Raw genomic sequence first — 11705 nt, 5'->3', positions numbered from 1 at the left:
TTATTTATCTATTTTAGGATTTTTTTGTGAAAAACTACCTTTTAAACTCTAGATTTTGCGATGATGTCAGCAATGTTTTGTTTTAGTAATATTTAATAGATTAAGCAGCCAAGCTATTAGCTATTAGCAGAAAGACTTGCGTGGACCTGGTCCACAATAATGTTATTGTGGACCCGAGGTTTATACACACGCAACTAACATTATATTGAATATAGTGACCCTTAATTTTTAGTTTTTTTACATAGTAACCCTATTTTTAGCATAGTAACCTTTATTAAAACTAGTATAACGTTTAATATTCTTGTGAACTTAAAGTACAACGTTATGACCCTAATTTTGACATAGTGACTTTTATTATTCATATTAACCGGTATATAAAATATTTTATTAAAAAAATTAACCTCTTATAGCCTATATATTACCAAAATGACTTTTATTTCAACATAGAGACCTTTTTTCTATTATAGTGACCCTTTTTTTACTAATAAAATAACCATAGTTTTCCTGATGTTAGTGATCCACAATAAATTAGTGTGAAGCAGGTCCATTTAAGAATTTGTTACAACCTCCACAATGACAAACTATTATTTTTATTGCTACTATTTTGGTCGATTAAAATTCCTAGTCTTCAGCCGTTGACTTTTCCTCCATTTTCATTGTTAATTTTACTTCTATTTCTTCACTTTGTTAATTTTACCTTTTGACAAATTCAAAGAAAAATATAGAAATTAAGGAAATGGTTAATCCTATAGTGCTAGATGTTCGTCGTGTAGAAAGAGAGAAAAATAGAAACGTGATGAACGACTTCGGCCCCGTTCTTTAGAGCTGCTTTGCTCTGCTCTGCTCTGCTGAAATCTGCTTTGCTCTGCTCTGCTTTGCTGAAATCTGCTCTGCTCTGCTCTGCTCTGCTTCAATCTGCTCTGCTCTGCTCTACTTAAAATTAATACTTAATATTAAATTATTATAATAATAATTAATATTTAATAATAATAAATAATTAATATTTAATATTTAATAATAATAATAATTAATATTTTATAATAATAATAATAATAAATAAATAATATTTAATAATAATAAATAATTAATATTTAATTATAATAATAATTAATACTTAATAATAATAATAACAATAATTAATTATTGATATTTAATAAAAAAATAAAAAAAATAATAAATAATTATTAATATTTAATAATAATAATAATAATAGTAATTATACTAACAGTAATAATAATATTTGTAACTAATAATATTAATTATAATAACAATAATTGATTTTTATAATAGCAATTAATATTAAGATAATGACTAATATTTAAAGATAATACTAATTATTAATTTTTAATAATAATAATTAAATAATATTTAATAATAATTATAATTAATATAATAATAATTAATATTTAACTTTAAAAATTTAATGATTATAATAATAATGCGATAATATTAGTAGTAGTAGTAGTAGTAGTAGTAGTAATAATAATAATAATAATAATAATAATAATAATGATGATGATGATGATGATGATGATGATGATGATGATGATGATGATGATGATGATGATGATGATGATGATGATGATGATGATGATGATGATGATGATGATGATGATGATGATGATGATGATGATGATGATGATGATGATGATGATGATGATGATGATGATGATGATGATGATGATGATGATGATGATGATGATGATGATGATGATGATGATGATGATGATGATGATGATGATGATGATGATGATGATGATGATGATGATGATGATGATGATGATGATGATGATGATGATGATGATGATGATGATGATGATGATGATGATGATGATAATAATAATAATAATAATAATAATAATAATAAAATAATAATAATAATAATAATAATAATAATAATAATAATAATAATAATAAAATCTGCTCTGCTCGGCTCGGCTGAAATCTGCTCTGCTCTGCTGAAATCTGCTCTGCTCTGCTCTGCTTTGCTTTGCTCTGCTGAAATCTGCTCTGCTCTGCCCAGAAGCTCAAAAGAACAGGGCCTTCAAATGGAAGGGTTTACAGTACACCATTACTAAACTGATATAGGTCATTTACAATCAAAGTTATAAAAACTTGTATTTTCTCAATAAATTACTCTTTTGGATGACCTTGCTCTTTATTCTATAAAATTCAAAATCATTTGAACTTAAAACTTTTTTCTTTACTTAAGAGATACATATTGCATATAGTATTTATATTTGACTATTTGAGCGCACAAGTGCATATGTATGTAACCACAATTTCACAAATGCTAGCTTCAGTTTAAATGATTTGATAGAAAAAAAGTAACATTTCATTAATATGAACAGAACTACAGAAGTTTACTAAATTCAGAATGCGATTAGCTGAAGTAATTGACATCTTTATTCAAACATAAAATCAGACCCACTAAATACTTTTCTGTTCAAAAGACTGAAATTAGAAGGTTGCTAGTGCTAGTACTGATACTACTTATATTAAGCAGCTTCTAATCAGTTAAAAGAAAAACTCAACCTACCCTTAGAGCTGTCCACCCTCATACTTGAAACCCTGGCCTGAGGCATTACACCCGGATTGGTTATACCTCCTTTCGAATCCTCCATCATTGGTGCTTGATGATATTGATTCATCGTGGCGAAATTGAAAACCCCCATCCTATGAGACAGATTAGAAAAATAGGCAATATCTCGACCACCTTCCAAAACAACTTCATTCATAGTAGTTGTTGGATTTTCACTACCTAGTAGATTTTTTTGGTCTCTTTTTCTTTTGTAGTTGTTTTTTGGGGTTTAGTTATACTATCATATAACTAATATATAAAGCTAAACTTTTAGCCATGCTACGAAATAGCGACACTTGGCGTTCCAACTTTTCGCCAAGTGTTGCGCCACATAAGATAAAGTTATATAGAATTCAATTTGTAGGATAAAAAAGTTAATTTAGAATTTTATTTTCAATCAAATTTGGATAGAATTTTAGGATAAAATTGTTAATTAGAGTTTTATTTTCGATAAAGTACCAATATTTCGTATGTATAAATTAAATTATAATTTTATTAAAAAAAATATAACACTCATAAATTATCATATAAATTTATTTTTTGTATCATAGTATTTTTTTTGGAGCGAAGGAATTAGCTCAAAATGCACCACATCCATTATTTATAATGTATTCTAATCAATTAAAACAATATACTTTACAATCTAATATAATTTTATTACTGTGTGTAGACCTGTCAATCGGGGCGGGTCACGAGTCATTTCGGACAGGGTCATTATTTCAGGTTAATACAGGTCAAGAGATGTTTTTCACCAATGTTATTATTATTAGTCATTACATGCCTATTATATAGTTCAAATCATCACAAAAACACTTCAATTCCTTACTAATTTTGTATCAATGATATGTTTTAAAATTTGACATATAGATTAAAAATTTATCTTAAAATTAATAAACAACCCGGGCATCGCACGGGCACAAAACTAGTTATGAAGTATAGTGATTTCTTTTGTAAAAGGTTGGTTAAGCTTATATAACTATCAAAAGATTTCCTACATTGAGCCATTGAGGTGCTAATTCCAAATTTGAAATGGGTTTTCATCTACTTTAATTTGATCTGGTGGATTGCCTGAAATTGTTTCGTTGGTGGAAAATTATGCAGGGTCGCAAAGGTTATCAATTTTTTGAATACAATTAGATGAATTCGATGTAAATAATATCCTCACGGCTACAAGGGATCGTTAAATTGTCTATCTAACAAGGTTGTATTTTCCAACGATATAAGCAGAAAATTTTTCATATTGCAAGATGTGCTTGACGATTGTAGTATTCATATAGTTGATTCAACTTATGTATTTTGTTAAAAATTGAAGGCCTTCCTTATTTTATCACTATCATCAACATATATATAGTTAAGTGTGTTGTCAAATCAATCTCTAATGTTAAGAATAGTGATGCAGTTGTACATTGAAGTTGGCATACATTAAATTTAACTATGCAAATGTAATTAATGTTTCTATATAAATGTCATTGTAAACTTAAAAAAATATATCACAACACCATCAATAAAATTATTTATAAACCCATTATACATATTTATCTTTATATTTATATATTCTATGCACTATTAGCACTATATCCTAACAGTGGTATCAAGAGCTAGCTTAGTACGATCAAGAAGGCTCAAGCACAATTTCCGCAAAGTTAGAAATATATATTTCACAAAATATTATCTTAAAAAAAAAAGATGGCATTTACAAGCACAATAAACCAACAAGTTCCATTATTCAATGGTAACAATTACGAATATTGGAGCATTCGGATGAAAACCGTCTTACGCGCATTTGGCGTATGGGAAGTTGTTGAATCTGGCATACCAACAACTAAACCAAATGAAGGAGAATCTAATGTAGGAGGAGTTGATTGGCAAAAAAAGGATGGGAAGCATTAGCCAAAATTCACCTTGCTACTACAGACTCGGTTTTTCCTCGAATAATGAATGCTACCTCAGCAAAACAAGCATGGGATACCTTGAAAAGCGAATTTCAAGGGACTGAGAGAATGAAAGTTGTCAAATTACAATCTCTTCAACTTGAGTTTGATAATTTGCAAATGAAAAAAGATGAAAGCATAAAAGATTACTCTGCAAGAGTAATAGAAATTGTGATTCAGTTAAAAGCCATGGGCCAAGATATAATTGATCAACGAGTTGTGCAAAAGATGTTATTAACTTTGTCTAAAAAGTTTAACCTCGTTGCGCAAATAATTGAAGAGTCAAAAGATATTACAACATTATCTCTTGTGGATTTCCTTGGTTCTCTACCGATACATGAACAAAGGATGAATATTAGGGATAATGAGAAAGTGTTAGAAGGTCCAGAGAGAGCTTTCCAATCAAGGCATAATCCCTCTTCATCGAAACCTCATAATAATCCAAGAGGGGATTTCAAGAACAAGGATTCATACAACAATATAGAGAAAAACCAAAAGGGTAAATTTCCTCCTTGCAAAATTTGCAAGAAAACAAATCACGAAGAAAAGAATTGTTGGCACAAGGAAAAACCACAATGCAATCATTGCAAGAAATTTGGTCATAATGAAAATGTTTGCAGGTTTAAGAAACAACAAGCAAGCGTTTCAGAGACAGTTGATGAAGAAGACTATCTATTCTATGCTAATCAAAATAATACTATGAAAAAAGATGATTGGCTTATAGATAGTGGATGCACAAATCATATGACAAAGCAATCTGATATTTTCACCAACATTGACACGTCTGTTAAAATCCCTATCAAAATGGGTAACGGGTCGATGGTGAAGTCTGAAGGCAAAGGCACAATCGCTATTCAGACAAAACAAGGGACAAGGTTCATTAAAGATGTTCTTTATGTCCCTAGCTTAAATCAAAATTTGCTAAGTGTTCCTCAAATGGTTCAAAATGGATATTCTATCCATTTCAAGGACGAGTCATGTGCAATATTGGACCCACAAAAAAATCAAGTTGCTAATATTAAGATGCAACATAAATGTTTTCCTTTAAATTGGGAATATGAAGGAAAAGAAAAGGTAATGCAAGCTCAAGGAGATGAAGCTACATGGCTGTGGCACAAACGCTTTGGTCATAGTAACTTTCAAATTTTAAAACTTCTTTCACAAAAAAATATGGTAAAAGATATACCGGTTATGTCAGATATAATTGGTGTGTGCAGTGGTTGTCAATTGGGAAAAATGACAAGACAACCTTTTCCAAAAGGACTTACACGAAGAGCGACAAAGAAATTACAACTCGTACATACAGATGTATGTGGTCCAATGAGAACTCCTTCTCTTGATGATAGCAAATATTTCATTTTATTCATTGATGAATATTCTCGAATGACATGGGTATATTTCATGAAAGATCGTTCTGAAGTCTTTAAAAAATTTAATAAATTCAAGAATTATGTTGAGAAAGAAAGTTCTGCAAAAATAATGAATCTCAGAAGGGACAATGGCATAGAGTATACCTCGTCAGAATTCAACAAATTTTGTGATGCAGAAGGTATACATCATCAATTTACTATTCCATACACACCACAACAGAATGGTGTGACTGAAAGAAAAAACAGAACCGTCATGGAGATGGCAAGATCAATGCTCAAGGATAAGGCAATGCCTAACAAGTTTTGGGCAGAAGCAGTTTATACATCGGTGTATCTTCAAAACCGACTCTCAACAAAAGCAATATAAGGTCGAACACCAATCGAAGCATGGACTGGATATAAACCATCTGTAAGTCACTTAAGGGTATTTGGATGCATATATACCTGATCAAAAGCGTCACAAACTTGATGATAAAGCTGTAAAAGGAATTTTCCTTGGCTATAGCTCTCAATTAAAAGGATACAAAGTATATAACCCATATACTAGTAAAGTACAAGTTAGCCGGGATGTAATCTTTGACGAAGGTGCATCATGGAATTGGGAGGAAAATGACATTGATAAAAGATGTGTGACACTACCATTAGAACAACAACAACAACAACCTACACCACAAATATCAATTCCAAATAATCTGACGGGTCAACACTCACCGGAGGAGATCGACAATAATGAGCCAAATTCTCATGGTTTTGAGTATGGTAGCTCTACAGAATCACCTCCAAGAAGGACACACAAAATCTCTGACATATATGACACAACTGAAAGAATTCCAGATCTTGATCTTGAACAATGTGAATTTTGTTGTCTAACAACTCATGAACCAGTAAATTATGAGCAAGCATCTCAATATGAAGAATAGAGAGCTGCTATGAAAGAAGAAATTCTCATGATTGAGAAAAATCAAACTTGGGAATTACAATATAAACCACCTAACAAAGATGTCATTGGTGTAAGCTATTCAAAACAAAACTCATTCCAAATGGCTCAATTCAGAAGCACAAAGCCAGGTTGGTAGTGAAAGGATATTCACAACAATTCGGCATCGATTATAATGAGACATTTGCTCCGGTGTCAAGACAAGATACAGTTAGAGTAATTCTTGCTCTAGTCGCACAACGAAAATAGAAAATTTATCAACTTGATGCCAAGTCAGCTTTTTTAAATGGATTTCTTGAGGAACAGATTTATATTGAACAACCTCCAGGTTTTGTAGTGAAAGGTAAAGAAGATAAAGTATTGAGGCTAAAGAAAGCTCTATATGGGCTCAAGCAAGCTCCACGAGCATGGTATAGTCGAATTGATGGTTACTTTATTCAACGAGGATTTAAAAGAAGTCCTAATGAAGCAACATTATACATAAAAACGGACGGGGCTAATGTCATAATCTTATCACTTTATTTGGATGATCTAATCATTACAGGAAACAATCCAACTATGATAGAAGCATTTAAGCAAGACATGATGAAGCAATTCGAAATGACTGATCTTGGTCTAATGAATTATTTTCTTGGCATGGAGATTGAGCAAACAGAAGATGGAATTTTTATAAGTCAAAAGAAATATGCTGAAAACATCTTAAGAAAGTTTAAGATGGAAAATTGCAAACCAGTGTCCACCCCTTTAGCTCAGAATGAAAAGTTAAGCAAGGAAGATGATTCCGAAGATGCTGATGTCAAACAATATAGAAGCATAATTGGAAGTTTATTAAGACCAGATATGATGTATGCAGTATATGCTAGCAAGGTTTATGCAGAAACCAAGCCAGACACACTTACAAGCGATCAAGAGAGTTCTTCGCTATCTAAAAGGAACCTCGGATTATGGAATATGGTACAAGCCCATCAAAAATTCTGAACTAGTTGGATTTTCAGATAGCGATCCGATTGGGCTGGATCCATAGATGATATAAAAAGCGCCGCCATTCGATTTATTGACCTAGACCCAAACTCCTCCGTTCGTCAACCTCCATGGATGTTGCGCTTCACAAAGGTACGGGAATAGGTTTGGGAATTGGGTTTAGGGCTCGAGGGTTGGGTTTAAGGACAGGAATGCGGTCGCCAGAGACGAATGGGGGAGGTGGTCTCCGACCACTTGAAGGTGGAGGGGGCTGGGTCGGGGGAAAAGGGAGGGTTAGTGGTTTTGGGGGGTCATGTGCAAATCACGTGGTCGAGTCAACCCCGGAAAACAAGGTTAAAGTCTATTTTCTGAGGAAAGGTGTGGCCTTGCAAAAAAAAAATTAGATTAAGGTGTGTTTTTGCGAAAAAAAAAAATTTATAAGGTGGTTTCCTGCAAAAAAGTGGTTATAAGAGGTGGTTTAATGCAAAATTTCCATAAGAACTTTTACACTATTCACTTAATCTTCTTTGACCATCATTTATGATTTATACATTAGGAAAAATATAATCATGTGGGATCTAATTAGATTCGTATCGAACTCTACTTTTCAAATATCAAATTTTTATAATTTTTACAAAAGTATAATTGAATACATATATATATAAATTAATGATATACGAAAAATATATCACACATATATTTTTCTATATCTCATATTTCTAACAGATATACATATTTGTGATATCTTAGATTCTTAGGATATAATTATGTTATCTATTGATAGTATTAGAATATTATCTTGTTATAATTCCTAGTTTTATTAGTGTTACGCTGAGTTGTTATGTATAAATAGTGTATTGATTGATGATAACTAACAATGACAAGTTTTGCTATTAAACCTCAGCTCTACCCCAAAACTATCAAGCATAATTACTCGATTGAATAATGTCGTGGCCATCGTATGATGTTGAGCAGTTATTATTTCCCGATGATCTAGGCGTTAAAATACCTTGCAACCATGATAAAATTTTGCCTTGTTCTTCTTCCTCAAAAAAATTCAAAATTCGACTAATCTTTGAAAACCACGAACAATGGTGAACAATTATTGAGTTTACGCTATTTACATAGCAAGAAGTACCTCTATGCTAATCCTTTTTGCTGTAGTTGCCTGATTGATATCGTAAATTTTCTGCGTGACAGTTATTTTGATAAAGGCATGTATTTTACAATTGAAGAATTGAGGCCAGAGATAGAACGTCTTAACAACGAGGCATGGGATAAATTACAACAGTTCAAACAACAAGAGGATACAGATGATGTTGAGATGATATATGATTACAAAACCACTTTTATCAATTTAACTCGTAACAAGTTTTGTAATGCAGACGAGTTTAGAGCGTGGACCGTTGCCGGTAACCATGTCTATCGCTATAGAGGATCAGTTATAAAGGGATTGGTAAAGGTTATCACTGAAAAGGAAGAGCTCGACCCGTTAAATTTTTTGAAGCCGTGGACATTCGATAACAACGCTGATAAATATCTTTTTTGGAATAAGTTACCGAATATCAACTATATTGATAAAACTTGTGCGATTTGTCTTGAAGAATTGTTAAGGTCGGACATTCAAATGTATGATTGCGAGGCTTATACTAATCGTAATATTCGTAATTGCTTGTTCGCAGTTGAAGAGTCGCTTGGATCAATTGTGAAGTTGCCGTGCAACTTGCATATGTTTCATGAGCCTTGTATTCTCAAATGGCTTTATGAAAATCCATTTTGTCCAATGTGCCACATTCGTATGCCGTCTCATATTGATGTGCCGTATCGTACTAGTCCCAATTTGAGATTACAAGATTTGTGATTTATAAAGAAATATTACAAGTTTCATTTGTCCTATAGGTCATACAAAGTATATGATATCAATAAAAATTTCTTTTATCATTGTATTGCACTATTGCTGTACAACATACTTTTTTTATTATTATTTTTTTTTTTTTTTTTTTTTTTTTGCGCTATACTTGTGTTAGTTGCCTGCGTAAGTGCCTAGTGTAAATAATTTGAACTTAAATTTTTTCTTACTTGAGAGATACATATTGTAGTATTTATATATGAGCGCATAGGTATGTTAATAATGTAATCACAAATGCTAGATTCAGTTTAAATGATTTGAAAAACAAAAGTAACATTCATTAATATGAACAGAATCAGAATGCAATTGACAGTAATTGACATCTTTATTCAAACATAAAATCACACCCATTAAATACTTTTCTGTTTAAAACATTGATTTTAGAAGATTGCTAGTGCTATTAATAGAGACTACTAGGACTGATACTTCATATAGTATTAAGAAGCTTCTTAACACCTTAGAGGTGTCCACCCTCAAACTTGAAACCCTGAGGCATTACACCCGGATTGGTTATACCTCCTTTCGAATCCTCCATCATTGATGCTTGATGATACTGATTCATCACGGCGAAATTAAAAACCCCCATCCTCTGAGACAGATTGGAAAAATGAGCAATATCTCGACCACATTCCAAATCAAACTCATTCATCATATGAACCTCATTCATGAACCTGAACTTGTAGCTCTGAGAAACATCTACATTTGCAACCTTATCCTCCCCTGCTATGAGATGGCTGCTATTGCTCATCATCCCTAGCACAGGATTCTCAAAATCGCGAACATTATTGTCCCAAAAATCCATATTCCCAATGGTACTAGACCCCGAAGAATTGCAACCTACATCATTGCTCAAATTTTGATTAGTGTCTAACTGATCAATAACAACATTACCTGCTTGACAGGATGAGTATAGCAAAGAGTTCTCTGTTAGCTCCTCAGCTTTCTTAGCAACATTCTTCCTAAGTTCCATAAGACTCGCCTTGAACTGTTCGAGTTCACACAATCCCATCTCATCAACAGCAGCTTCTTCCCACCAGTTTCCACACCCTTCATTTGTATCACTCGACTGACAGTTCTTCTCATCATCAGCAGGCTCACCCACCTTTTTTTTCTCCACAACATTACGATTCGTAGCCCTCTTTTTCTCATCAGTCTTTCTCTTAATCTCATCGCGCTGTCTGTTCTGCTCATCCACCATCAAATAAAACCCAGCAGGCTCATCATAGAAGGACCCAAGATTCAGGTAACGACGAATGATGTTGTCAGAGTTTGGATGACCAAAGCAGAACAGCTTGCCCCTCTCAGAGAAAGTCAAGACTGCCATTTCCACCCCACATAGTGCACATAACTCGCTTGCTTTCTTGAACAACCCTAGACGTCGTTTCGAGAACGTAACATGTTTTCTAGTTTGGTCTGCTATTCTCTCAATAGGGATCTTCCTTCTTCCATTGCTTCTCGTCCTGATTACTTCCTTCTTACCATCCTCTGTCTCCTTATTGTTGGCCATTAATAATGATGAAATATGATTGAAAAAAAAAGAGAGAGTTGTTTGTTATTATTACTTAGGACTAGCTTAATTATTAATTTTACAATGTCATTAACTCATTTTATATAATGTATCACATTAGAAGATCTCATCAAAGAGAATAAGGAGCATCCTAATATTATATTGATTACGTAATATTTTCCATATAATTCATTCAAGATATTTGGGATTTTTTTTTTTGAAAAAGATTTGATTACTGCATAATTATTTTCAGTATCTTGTATAAAAATAAAGTTGCTAAATTAGTTATGATTTGATGAGTAGATAGATCATGGATGGATGGTAATTATACTCATATAATGGGTGATTATATATGTTAATATTTTTGTCTTCGAAATTATCTGCTGAATATTTCTATTTTCCCTGTGAAGATCAGTAATAAAAGATGTATGTGGACTCTTCGCTTAAATGTGCAACTAGTGAAAATGTGAAATTAATTTTAAGCGCCCAACATGGATGGTCAAAATGGTA

This window comes from Chenopodium album, chromosome 7 (genome assembly GCF_948465745.1).
Source record: "Chenopodium album chromosome 7, dcCheAlbu1.1, whole genome shotgun sequence".
In the NCBI taxonomy this organism is placed as follows: Eukaryota; Viridiplantae; Streptophyta; class Magnoliopsida; order Caryophyllales; family Amaranthaceae; genus Chenopodium; species Chenopodium album.
Note: the sequence above shows the minus strand (reverse complement) of the source record.